Below are 13,887 nucleotides of genomic sequence, written 5' to 3'. Positions count from 1 at the left end.
CCTCCCAAACGCGCGCTCACTCGGCTGACACGAATTACGTCACGACGGCCGTAAGCAGGCCTGAAAATGTGGAAAATGATAGCGACGATAGTCTTTCTTGGGGTACTTACCCACGTATTCTACAACGTCCCTTCACTCAACGCTTCACCTTCACTTGAGAAAGCCGATGGGAGCGCCGTCTCTAGGCACGGCAAGTCACTGCATATCGGCGATAATCTGCTGTGATTCTTGAGTAGCGCAGTGTGTGTGTCATTTTCGAGCCGAGCTGTGGCGCAGGGCTCAACTCTGTCAAGTGAAGGGGGGAAATCGAGTCGAGGAGCGTTTGTGAATACGGCGGTTAGGCGCAGAAATTTTCGTGTCTCTCTCTCTCTTTGTCTGTGCAGTTGTCTGTTTGTCTGCTGTACGATACCCGAAACGGCCAACTCTATCTGCAGCGCCCAACAATATTACTCAAGTTTCAGTGTTCATTTTTGTGCAATTTTAATTAAAATATAGTTATTGCGCAAACCTCAGATATCACAACAACAGGTCAATATTCAGTATGTGTGCCTTTATACGAAAAATGCATACATAAGCAATCCTATGGACCATAGCGTTTATCACGCTGCTGTGATAATGCAACGCTATGTTCGAAAAGGCAAGCGTTTCCTACGCTTTCCCAAAATGACAAGATGATGGCATCTACCCGTCGCTTTGCGTTCTACACCTTATCGCGTCCGAGACAGGTGTGCAATCCTTCCTTTGTTTTTGAAAATAGCTGCTGGATTACGCTCTTGTCTATGGTGCCTCGATGCGCTCGTTCAGCTTCGCTGCACAGATCGAGACACTGTAACGCAGTGCCTGCAGAACACAGTTCACCCATTTTCTCGTGAAGAACATCAAATAAACGTTCTCTTCACTCTCCCAGATGCAAGACTATCGTCTTTCGACGACATTTGCAGTGAAACACGCAGATATGGCGGCGATTTTTTTTCTAGATGGTACTGGGTGGGCCCGCTCGTCATCGTTTCTCGCGTTTCGGAGAGCGCCTCTTACAAGGAGCATGGTCTCTCCTGTGCGCGGCGCATTTATCAGACTCGTGTTTCGAGAGCCCGATCTCGCAGCCGCATTTATGAGAGGACCACGCTGGTCAATCACGTAGACGTAGGTATTGTAAAGGTTGTTCGCGCTTGTCCTGCGTTACTGGTTCGTTAGTTTTGTGCGATTTTCCTTTTGTTTATACAGTGCGCTTTAGCTTTCGAGCTGTGACAGTTTTTAGTCTGCGCTCATCCTGTGAGTGCTCATTTCTTATGGCTTTCTGCTTAATGTGCGCGCTGCAAGTATCGAGCTGCTGCTGCTATCCGTTCTTCGCGCGATTATGCAATTTGTTTCTGTATCAGCATTTTATTCGGTCTTGTGATGAGACAATTCGCAATAAACACTCAACTACCTCTGTGAAGGCATGTTTGACTTTCATGTGTCGCTGATTCCTTGAAAAACGCACCAGCCACTTTTTTTTTCTTTGAGCGATCTTCGCACGCGTTACACCTGCAAGAAAACCTTCAATAAGTTTGGTTGATGCTCTTAAAGCCAGCTTTTTTCTAGATGAGACAGCTAAAAAGTTACTTTTTGCTACTTTTCTGGGTATTTCTACTTGTTCAAGTTGCTGCTTATACTCTGTTACAGAAGCTCTCTTCAGTATGGTAGAAGCTGTAGGGTCCCTCAGCCAACGGGATTGGCGATTAGCCCCTCCACATGTATTCATCGGCGCCATGTCGTCCGCTCACCGAATTGTCTATGCAGGCTCACTGTACTTATTATAGCTCCTGTATAAACCTAAAGTACATTAAACAGCGAAACACTTATCTACACCGGGCCGCCAACTTAATCTTTTTCGAAAAATGTGATAACTTGCAGATTCTACGTCGTGGAGACTGCAACGTAACCATGCGGGTCGGGCTGCTTTTGTTTCTGTAAAGTGCCTTGTTGCAAAAAAAACCACATTCTTAGTCAGGGCTCGTTACGTAGATCGTTCAGTATTTCACTTCAAATCCTATTAGCCAGCAATTCTTTCGCCTTCATATGTATTGCCAATCTTACTTCGATGACGAAAGTTCCTGAATCTGCCTTCCGCGTCAATCCGAGTCTTTCAATGCACAGGCAAGAGCATATCAAAGTCATTCTTCAAAAATACGAGGACTGTTCCTCGTCTTCATTGCCACAACGACAAGGCCCGGTTGCAGAGCACCGCAATGTACTCGACGACAAAGCTCCTCTCCTCCACCACAGCCCGTACTATGTTTGGACGTCAGAGAGCGAAACCGTTAAGAAAAAGTCTATGAAATCAGCCAGTCTACGAGAAATCAAGCCTCATACACCACTCATCTGAGGCTCCTTGGGTGTTTCTTGTGGTGTCAGCGAAAAAGCAATGTTGTCGCCATGGAGAAAAAAATCACGAAGAATGCCGTGTACCGTCCCCCACGACTGAAACATTCACCAGCTCGCCTCCGCAACATGAAATTCTCCCCAAAAATTTACTTCAGCTCCGGCTACTGGCAAATTGAAGTCTACGACAGAGACCGAGAAACAACTGAATCTATAACACGAGTACAAGGCTATGTCTTTTGATTTTCGCTCAACACTGGCGGCTTTCGAACGCATTAGGAATACAGTGTCCAAAAGAGAAACGTGGTTCATATTTTTGGGCGAGGCCAATGGGTTTGTCTAAAAGTACGACTAACACCTCCGGCACCATGAAGCTTCACTTCAAGCAATCCAGGATGGCCCACCATGAAGGAGGAAAAATGACGCTCTGCATTCAAGGCGCTCTTGCTTTTGAGCCACATCATCAGCAATTGTGACCAAAGCCGCGGTAAGCAGCTGCCTTCCCAACCGCTCACCGAGAAGAGAGTCGTACGCCAATTTGTCTTCTGGCGTACCTATTACAGATGCTTCATCAAGGAATTTTTACCCACCGGCAAAACTCTAACAAACATCACAAAGACTTGTGTGCAATTGAAGTGGGGAACAGCGCAAATCACAACATTTCAAGAATTGAAAGGACGCCTGCATATGACTTCAATACTTGTGCATTATGACAAATACACCGATACGGAAATCGACAGGGACGCATGCAACGTTGGTAGGACTTGGCGCCATTCTCGTGCAGCAGACTAATAAACTGAAACGGGACCTTACTCATGCTCGCCGGTCGCTGTTCAAGGCGGAATCCAACTTTTACACAACAGAAATAAGTGCATGGTTATAACGAGGATTACACCAATGTTTTGTCCTAACTTATACCGCAGGACCTCCGATGTTGTGATCAGCCACCAGGTCTTCGGTAGGCTAGTTGACTTGAAGGACCACTCAGGTCACTCCGCGTGCAGGAAGCGACTTCAAGAACTTCTCATTACCGTCGCAACATACAAGTCCCGAAAAAAAACGCCCTCATGCCGGCTGCCTGCATCTCTCGTGCCCTCCTCGACCCTCCGTTGAAGAACGACCAGGATGATAACTGTCTCTTCGAAACAATAAGCGCCGATGACTTCGCTACGAAAGTGATGGCAAGGACAAGTGAACGTCGTACGTCATTCTCATCGAGTCCTACTTCGAAGAGAACAACATCGTGGAAGACGCACAGAAGAGAGCGCTCCTTGTCTCGGCTCTCGGATCATGGTTCATTGACGTTCTCAGTGGCGCGCTCCTCGCAAGGTGAATCAGCTTACCTACAAGGAAGCGGTGAAAGTTTTACAAAGCTTCTATGATCCCCAGCCAAACAAAATTGCAGAGAGCTTCACATTTTTTACTCGTGTCAAAAATGAAGCAAAATCTTCCCAAAAGTTTATCATGGGGCTCCGTCGACTTGCCGACAAGTGCAACTTTGGCGACTTGTTGAACTGAATGTTGCTGGACAAGATTGTATGCGGAATCTAAAGCGTAGAGCTACAGAGAGCACTACGTTGTCGTTCAAGTTTGACCTTGAAAGAAGCCGAGAGCATGGTGCTCGCATCAGAGGCGGCGGGTCAAGGCATCAAGCTTATGAAGAACGTCGACGAGAAGACTGAACCAGAACAACACAAGTTGGCTGACAGGCGGTCAATACGAGGCACAAGCAAGCAAGAATGCAAAGAGTGCGGAAGGTGTGGAAACAAAACCCACTCAGATCAAGCTTGCCGGTACAAAATGCCAAGTGCTTCAAGTGCGGGAAAAGTGGGCATATATCTCTAGCGTGCAGGGCAAGTGCCAGGAGACAAAGCACTTTTGCGTTAAATGGAAACCCCGAAGGAAACGAGGCGTGTACTTTTCATCTGTACACCACCAGCGAAAGCCAAGCGCCGGTGCCGGAAAACGAAATCATCCGTCTTGAACGACGTAAGTTTTGCTGCGGAGACGTTGACCTAGTTATGGAAATGGACACTGGGTCACCGGTATGCGTAATTGCCTGGGACGCATACAACAGTCACCGCGAACAGTGGCCCGAAATCAAGAAGACAGACTTGAGGTTGTCCTGTTACCTGGAACCACTACCTATTGCTGGTAAGCTCACGCTGCCAATTTCCTACAATGGCAAGACACTGACTGCCTCCATGACCATAGTTCGGCATTCAGGGCCTTGTTTATGTGGTCACGACCTCCTTCGAGCCCTGAACAATCTGGGTGCTCCTATTCTGAGCCTGTGCAGTGCTAGCAGACGAGATGACAACGAACTCGAAGCATTTTCGTCCGAGTATGAAGACGTCTTTTAGGAAGAACTGGGCCTGTTCAAGGTTCCGCCTGTTCACCTCTACGTCAAAGGAGAAGCCGTTCAGAAATTTTTCAAGGCGAGACCCCTGTTGTATGCATTGCGAGACAAGGTTACGGAAGCGCTAGAAAGGCTAGTAAAGTCTGGCGTGCTTTCTCCTATCGCTCACTCTAAATGGGCTACGCTGATTGTGCCGGTGCTAAAGAAAGACGGGTCTATCAGGATCTGTGGCGACTACGAAGCCACTGTGAATGCAGCATGCGTCACTGAACACTATCCGCTTCCAGCCATCGATGACCTTTTTGCAACAATGCACAAGGGAGACGTCTATAACCTTAGAGTAACTGGACGCCTACGACCATATTTCATTAGATGACGAGTAAAAGAAGTTGACCACCATCAGTGCCCCCAAAGGCTTGTTTTGCTTCAACCGCTTACCTTTAGGGGTGTCGTCCACACCGGCAATCTTCCGGCGCACTATGTAAAATTTGCTTGGTGGTCTAAGTGGCGTACAAGCATATTTAGATGACGTCCTGGTGACAGAAGGGAAAGCAGACAGCAGAAGCAATCTGAAAGCTGTGCTTGAGCGCTTCCATGAATGTGGCGTAAAAATACGGAAGGATAAACGTTTATTCAGAGAGACGGAAGTATCATACCGGGGACACAAAATCACAAGTGACGGACTTCATCCACTAGAGAACATGGAAGTTGTGATGAAGGCACCAAGTCCAAGGAACGTGAGTGAGCTACGTTCTTACATTGGTCTGCTCACTTATTACAGCAAGTTCCTCCCGTGCATAGCAACCACGCTTGCCCCATTGTACGACCTTCTGAAGAACGATTGGCGGTGAAAGTGGGCTTCAAGTCAGCAACAGGCGTCTGAACAATCTAAGGAAGCCCTCTGACATGCCAAAATGCTCATGCACTCTTAACCAACCAAGCCGTTGCGGCTCAAGTGTGGCACCTCTCCGCATGGCATAGGAGCGGTTCTTTCCCATCGTGTTGACGGCGTCGACAAGCGGGTAGGATTCCGTACGCGAACACTGACCCAAGCGGAACGAAATTATTCGCAGCTCAACCGGGATGCCTTGGCATTGGTTTTTGGCGTAACCTAGTTCCGTGATTACCCTCTGGGGCAGCCTTTCATTCTGGTAACCGATCATAAGCCGTTGGTGTGCTTGTTCCGCGAACACCACCCTACACCTGCCATGGAAACGGCTCGCATCCAGTGCTGGTCTTTGCTTTTGGGAGCCTACCAATACCGGGTATAATACAAGCCCTGAGGAGACAATCAAAACCCCGACGCCCACAGCAGACTTCCTCTCACCACCCCTGACGATGTCGCCGAAGAAATACCTGATTACGTGAACTCATTGCGGCAACTTAACTGCACATTTGTGACGTCACATGAGCTTCGTCAATTGACAGAAGCCAACAAGGTATTGTGAACAGTCAAGTAGTTTATACTAAAGGGTTGGCCACAAAGAAAACACGTGGAACCAGGCTTGAAAGCGTACGTGGCAAGAAAACTTGAGTTGACGGGTTGCGCACTACCTCATCTTCTGGGGCCATAGAATAGTCATTCCCGAGACTGCACGCTAGAGTACGCTTTAAATGTTGCACGACACACATTGGGGAGCCTCGGCTATGAAAGCGGTCGCGCGAAAAATGGTGTGGGAGCCGGGACTAGACCAAGAAATTGAACACTTGAGTAAGAATTGCGTTATATACGTGCAAGCAAGGCCGTTGCCTCCGGTAAAGACACCGATGAACTTGCTGCCAACTCAAGAAAACTGGTCTCGCGTCCACCTCGATTTTGCCGGTCCCGTAAACGATACCATGATATCAGTGGCAGTGGACTCACATTCCAAATGGCTTGAGGCAGTGCCTAAGCAACATGCCACAGCAGAATTGACCATCACGTCGTTGCGTGAAATGTTCAGCCACTCTGGCATTACTAGGACGATTGTTACAGACAACGGAACGCAGTTTACATTGGAGACATTCACTAAGTTCTTGTCCGGAAACAACTTGAAACACCTAAGAGCTGCACCATACCAACCTCAGTCAAACTGGCTCGCAGAAAGGGCCGCACGTACAATCAAAGATGGCCTCAAGAAGCTTCCGCATGGTAGCCTGTCTACAAGACTGACCAGGCTTCTCTTCAACTACCGAAGAACACCGCAAAACAGCAAGTAACCTTCGCAGAGGCTTCTGAACCACCAGATTCGCTTTTGTTAGGCATGTCTTCTTCCGCCGTTGTCTTTTCCTTTATTTTCACAGGAAGACACTCCACGCAGATTTGGACCAGGCGACGCAGTTCGGTCGCGGAACTTCGGAGATGTGGAGCAGTGGCAGCCGGGTACAATAAAACAACTGAACGGTGCCCGTATGATGTCCATCGAGCCCTCAGCCGGGCGACTTCAGCGCCACATGGACGAGGTTTGTCTGAGGGACAGCCTCACGGCTGCAACAAGCGAAGTTGTGGCCGGATCACCACCTGAAATTCAAGTCAAGCCTGATGAAGCCTCCGACACTAAAGAATCAGCTGCGCCTGTTCTACGGCGTTCGACGCCAGCTAAGAAACCAGTACAGCGGCATCCACCATAAGAAGGAAGGGCTGCTGCAAGGTATATTGCGCTATTCATGCGCTCGCATGGTGGCCTACGGTTACACATAGCGTTGTTTATGCTTGCAACGAGTTGCAACTGATTTTACGGTGGCTATAAAAACGGTAGCCGCCTCTAATAAAGCGTTCTTGTTCGGGCAGCCTTGGTCTGGCGTACTTCCTTGATGCTAGGCGCTCCACCTACGACACGATGTAGCGTTTCCTACAGTGTAAATGTGAAAGACCGCACATGTGCTGGACCGATGGCGCAGACTTGGCACAAAAAGGGGCCCATGAGGTCGAGCACTGGCAGGAACTACGTACCACTGATCTGACAGTTTTCCAAGCCGGGATATATCTAGAACGAGAATACCAGCGCCGGTGTTGAGTGGATCCTGCAAACCATGCCACCGAGTTTAATCGCAGGGTGAAACACTCGCAAACACACTGCGTCGCACGATTGCAGGCACACGTTCACTAGCGCGAACACCCGGGTTCGGAAGAAGTTTCTGCAGCGGCAGTTCGGCCTCAGTTGCGACGTTTTTGACCACTGGTGGTTGGAGAAATACTGTGATTAACGCTTTTCGAAACGCATTTAACCGCTCAATACACTCTTCCACGACCGTGATCATGAGAGGAACAACGTGCAGCGTGTTAAATGAACATTGTGGTAAATGCAAGTCAAAAATGTGTCTAGCTTTATTAGAAGCATGACATGTAACCAATAATTGTAAGAGGGTTCAGTGCGGCGTCGGGCTGCCCAGTATTTAGCAGTAGGTCGGGCGACCCACTGCTAAAAATCGGGCCGCACGTTTCAGCTTTTGCTGGTTAACCATATGTACGGATTGGATAGTGCTTTGGATTAGCTTCGCGATCGTTCAAGATCATACTGTAGAAATTGCGCGCGGTATGCGAATGATCGAGGTTTTTCAAGAACCTACCCGAACACCAAACCATTCCATAGCTAATGTATAAAAGACTACACACCTCACCGCAGGTGCGATTACTCGACAACTGAATACCGGTAACACCAGTATCAGTCTTCATTGCGTATTTGATTGCAGGTTTTTTGTTTTCACTCTACGGGCAAAGGTTCGCGAAAATAAAAGGTTTAAACTTCAACACTCGGACTGCTACATTCGTCAAGGTCACATCTACGCAACTATAATGCCGCACGTGCCCATTTAATTCTATTTTTATCTTACCACCCAATTAGTATATAACTTCTGGCTTGCGCAAAGCGAGTGAGATTAACTGGGAACTGTCTAAGTAATCATATAAGCTTGCGATGACATTACGTAAACATCATCACAGCTAGTTCTGAAACTTACGTGGCTGCTGTGGATAGAGCTGGAATCTTGGATGATAAATTTAAAGAAGCCAACGCGCTTCAGCACTGGCAAGTCGACCGACAGCTGGCCTATGTTCGCTGCTAACAGTGTGCACAGTGGGCATTGCTGTACATGGAGTTTCCGTTTCCCGGCCGCTAATTCGCCATAATTATGCGTTTCTCTTTGAACTCGCCACCTGCTGCCTTCATCCACGCTACGACTCTGTGACCATACGAAGATTTAAACATGCAAAAAACGTGTCAGCTAGGGCATGGAAAACTACGTTTCTTGTGATGGACTAAATTACATCCGGTGCTTTTACGCAAGCATCCACTCTAAGGGGCTTGCATGTCTAAAATATTTTGTGAAGACAAGATTATCATGTGAAAAGTAGAATGAGGGTCTAGTTTTTTATGCACTAAAATGTGCTCATGTTACTCTTGCAGCAAGGCACGACTTGCAACTTTGAAAAAATGACTTTCGAAGGCCCGTGTTGTTTGGTAATACAAGTTTACCGGTCATTACCATAATTGGTATCACCTTTTAGATATTTTTAGCTTGGATCGTCTTACTAGTTAAAAATGCTTGGCACTAGCAAGGCAGTAGCGGGATAGCATGTTCATGTTAGAATCGCACGAGCAAGGCGACAACATTGCCTAAAGCAGTGGCTTAACTTTTTTTTTTTTGCTGCAGATTGCAACTTCAAAGATCTCACGTTTTGTGCACTATATAGTCTCTTTAAACGTTTTTCGTTTTCTAGCAAGATCTCTTTCGTAGCCACGTTTTCCATTTGGGACGCTGTGTCCAATTGTGTTATTGCTGCATGTGCTTGATGTTTCTTGCATGATATAACTGGCGTTAACACCTTGGTTTTCTATTGTTGATTTGCAATGTCTCCTTCTTTATGATTGGTGTGGTTTGCCCAAATAGTGTAGCACAACCACCCATATTTTTAGCTTGCTTGTGCGTACGGTGACTCATCCGTGCCGTACCACTGTATAACGGCGTCAAGTTGCAAACAGGGTGTGGGAACGCGTATTCCCACGGTGCGAGCTCAGCATGCCTGATCAACGCCTCCTCTAGAAAGATGCCTGAAGAATGGCTCGCGCTCCCAGCGGAGTTGGCCTGTCTGCGGTTATAAACAAGCGCCGTGCGGTGGTACCAGCTCGCGACCGACACTATTATCACGGCGGTGGGTGGTACCAGCTAAGCGTTTTTCATCTGCGGCCCATGGGGCGCGTCAGTCGAGAATCGTTCGAGACCTGCGACTGTACAATGCTATTTCGGAGACTATGCAGAGTGTTGCGTTGTTGCACCGTTCACCACAGGGGACGCTAGCGACCGAGAACATTCTAAAATGAATGAGAGAAAGGATGTGGCAGCTGCTTTACTTTTCATGCGGCAGGTATATGAATAGAGGAGGCGTTGGCCTCATCATTCGCTAGGCACTTACTCCATACAGAAAATAGTATAGTACCGAGAAACCACTTGAACATTTTCATGGCCGAGCAAGCAAGTGTCTCAACACCCACTGGGCGGCTATCCATTATTTCCTTCCTCACAAGCTGAGATGTTCAACTTTAGGGAATTGGTTTACTAGGGAATTGGTTTACCTACTCACACACCACCGTTTCAACTAAACGACAATTATGGTGGAGGTTGACTTGATGAATACAGCGGACCATGGGACCAGGGGAAAGTGCTTTGTGTGCGTCTGCTTAACCTCGCCCTGTTGGCAACTTGGCACAGTCGGAAACAAATAGCTTCTAGTTAAATGACGTACGACGTGAGTTAAAGGTATTCACGGCTGCACATAGGCTTCCATTGACGGATGGGCAAGGTTACGGAATATTGATTGATATGTGAGGTTTAACGTCCGAAAACCACTATATGATTATGAGAGATGTCGTAGCGGAGGGCTCCGGAAATTTAGACCACCTGGGGTTCTTTAACGTGCACCCAAACCTGAGCACACAGGCCTACAACATTTCCGCCTCCATCGGAAATGCAGCCGCCGCAGCCGGGATTAAAGTTACGGAATAGACCCTTTGAATGTTTACAAACAAGGGCCCTTGATGACATGCGGTTTCGTCCACCAACGGGATTTAATAGCATCGGTAGAATAAAAAAAAAATTTGAAAAATAGCTCGCTGATTTTCTGGTTTCCTTACCTTATTTGTCAAATTATGTTCCAATAATTGTTGTTTTGAGCTACATAAAAACAACAAAACATTTCCTTGTACTTTACGCACGTGTCTATTTACGTGAAAAACGTAAAGAAGACTTTCCTTACCCTGCAAAAAACTTGAACATGTGCTTTCAGTTTCGACGTTGAGAGCTGGTAAATGAGGTGAGCAGAAGTTTTTGGGTGCAACGCTTGCAACCTTGAAACAGTCTATAGGCCCTTTTACTGTTTACAGAAACAGCCCCTTCGTGACTTCCGGTTTTATTCACCGATGTGTCAAAATTGCATCGGTGGGCAAGAAGAGCTTTAGAAAATACCCCCCCGAATCTTTACACTTTCTTTTGCATATTTTTCAAAGATATTCAAATAAAAGTTCTTTTCAGCCACAAAATAAATTGGAAGAGATTTCCTTAAACTTTACGCATGTTCCATGTGCTCAGATGCCGTCGCACATTTATAAACTCCAAGTAGTTGAAATTTCTGGAGCCCTCCTCTACGGCGTCTCTCATAAATCATATGTTGGTTTTGGGACGTTAAACCCCACATGTAAATCAACTTTACTCACATTTCTTTTATCTGAAAAACTAAATAAAGAGATTTCTTATATTAAAAGGTAACTTGAAAGCGTGCTTTCGGTTTCGACATTAGAAGCTAGTAAATGAGGTGACCGCAATTTTTCTAGGGCACAACGTTTGTGACCTTGAAATCATCTATAGAGACTCAGAGCACGAAAGGTGTGCTGCTAGCTAGGGAGCCTACATAACCACTTTTGTTAGGGTGGAGACATCTCAAAAGCACTCTAGAAAAGCTTAGCCAAAATCAGCGGGCAAACAGACACGCTGTTGCCAGCTTCCACCAAATTTGCCATACATTTTCTGTGCGCCACCAGTTCGTGCCAGCCGTATAACACCCCCCCCCCCAGCTACTCGCCATCACAGCGGCGGCGTCCACACGCTATCAACGCCTCCCGTTACCTTTGCCAAGCTTGAAACGTAACCATTGGTGGTGCCCAGCTTTGGAATCAATATGTTACATGCATCAAGCTTGAAACGTAAGCCTTGGCGGCGGCGTCCAGCGTTGGTGTCAACACTAATCCTTAAGTGCATCAAGCGCGAATTGTAGCCATCGGTGACGCCCAGCATCGGCGTCATCACATAACTTGCAAAGCTCAAAACTTAACCATTGGTGTCGTCATCCAGCGTGGGCATCAACACAAATACTTAGGTTCATCAAGCGCGAAATGTAATCGCCGGTGGCGTCCTGCATTGTTCATTCATCACTGCGTTTGTCTGTCCATCCGTCAACCAGTAAGCGCATCCGTCCGTCTGTCAGTGTGTACGTCAGTCCGTGCGTCCGTCCGACCTTCCATCTGCCTGTCTGTCTGTTCGTCCATCCATCCGTGCGTCTGTCCATACGTCGGTCAGTTTGTCTGTTCGTCTGTCTGTTCATCAGTCGGTCAGTCTGTCCAACCATCCGTCCGTTGGTGCGTCCATTCTTGCGTCCATCCTTATGTCCGCTTCGTCCCACCCGTCATTATTTACCTCGAGTATATGCTGTCATTTTTTGTGCTATCTGGGACTTTGATGTATCTAATGCTTCGTGTTGACGCTAATGCTGGACGCCACAGACGGACAAATTTTACGCTTGATGCATCTACTGTTTCGTGTTGATGCCAACGTTGGACGCCAGCGAAGGACACTCTCGATGCGCCTAATGCTTCGTGTTGACGCCGAGGCTGGACGACACCGACGTTTACATTTCGCACTTTTACATCTACTGCTTCGTGTTGACGTCGACGCTGGGCGCCACTGACGGACACATTTCACGCTTGATGCATCCATTGCTTTGTGTTGGCACCAACGCTAGACGCACCAACGGACACGTTTCACACTTGATGCATCTACTGCTTCGTATTAAAGCCGACGCTTGGCCGTGTTCTCGACGATGGATTGAAGCCAGGCGTACATGCAGTGTGGGCCACAATATGGTGCAATAGCGCGACATCGTCGTGTGGCAACATTGTGTTTTGGCGGGCGGAGGAGCGTTGGCGGCATGTGGTGGGTCAAAGGCTGGCACCACCCTAAAATGGGTGCTCATGTAGACTCCCTAGCGGAATCGAAGACGCCCTAGACTGAATTCTGAACGTGCGATCCAATGCTAGTGAACGGTTGTGGAGTGCGAGCAGTCATTATTCTTTTTCTTTTTTTGTACTAGCAGTTGCTGCCAGCGTCGGCCTTGCCAGGCTAAAAAGGGGGAGGGAAACGACAGTTCTGCCGGTGTCTTCCTGGGCCAGCACGAGGCGCGAGCATGCGCAGTGGGCGTGTGGAGACGGCACCACCATCTACGCTTAAGCGCGACAATGTGCGACAGAGAAATGCTACACAATTAAAAACGACTGCTTGTGCTGCACAACCATTCGCTGGCCACCCCATATATATAGACTATAGGGAACTAGAATAGATACTGGATTGCCGATAGGAATTTAATTAAAAGCATCTTTACTTGGCTTACGCTTGACATAGAAGGCAACGTTCACTCCTTCATTCAATAAGTAAGAATGATAAAGACAAAATAACAATTAGGCATTCCTAAACCATACCCAATAATGCAGCATTCGCACGATACCTGCACTACTCTGCGGCACATTTAGTCGAGTTTCTCCCGTTGATAGGTGTGGCGACATTTTGTACTGCTTTTCAAGCGCTGAAAATGAATATATGTATGAACATTGATATGTATATATATATATATATATTTTAGGTGGGCTATTAAAAGATATGATGGATTTTTTTACAACTACACAAGTAATAAATCGCAAGAGCCATTTGATGCAGTGGACATAAAAGCAAGGAGTAAGTATGAAACCACATCATTTGTACACAATAGACCCTTTTCAAGATTCAATGCCACTTATCGAACGAAACCGAAAACACATTTTTACCGCCTTGCCTTGTCACTCAAGGGACGCTCAATGGGGTACCGTCCAAACGCGGTACACGTCCTGAAGGAACGCAAGCAGTGTCCGTGTGCGCTGCAGGGA

The 13,887-nt window shown here is 47.3% G+C and overlaps 1 long non-coding RNA gene across 1 annotated transcript in view; it reads left to right on the top strand.

Moving 5' to 3' along the window:
* LOC119167986 (uncharacterized) overlaps positions 1 to 13,887 on the top strand; it is a 94,251-nt gene that overhangs the window by 51,241 nt on the left and 29,123 nt on the right. The window contains exon 3 of the long non-coding RNA XR_012889225.1: positions 13,608 to 13,699. This is a non-coding gene — a long non-coding RNA (uncharacterized LOC119167986). The remainder of the gene's footprint in view (positions 1 to 13,607; positions 13,700 to 13,887) is intronic.

This window comes from Rhipicephalus microplus, unplaced genomic scaffold, assembly GCF_043290135.1.
Source record: "Rhipicephalus microplus isolate Deutch F79 unplaced genomic scaffold, USDA_Rmic scaffold_42, whole genome shotgun sequence".
NCBI classification, from domain to species: Eukaryota; Metazoa; Arthropoda; class Arachnida; order Ixodida; family Ixodidae; genus Rhipicephalus; species Rhipicephalus microplus.
Note: the sequence above shows the minus strand (reverse complement) of the source record. Positions and strands in the feature narration are given on the sequence as shown.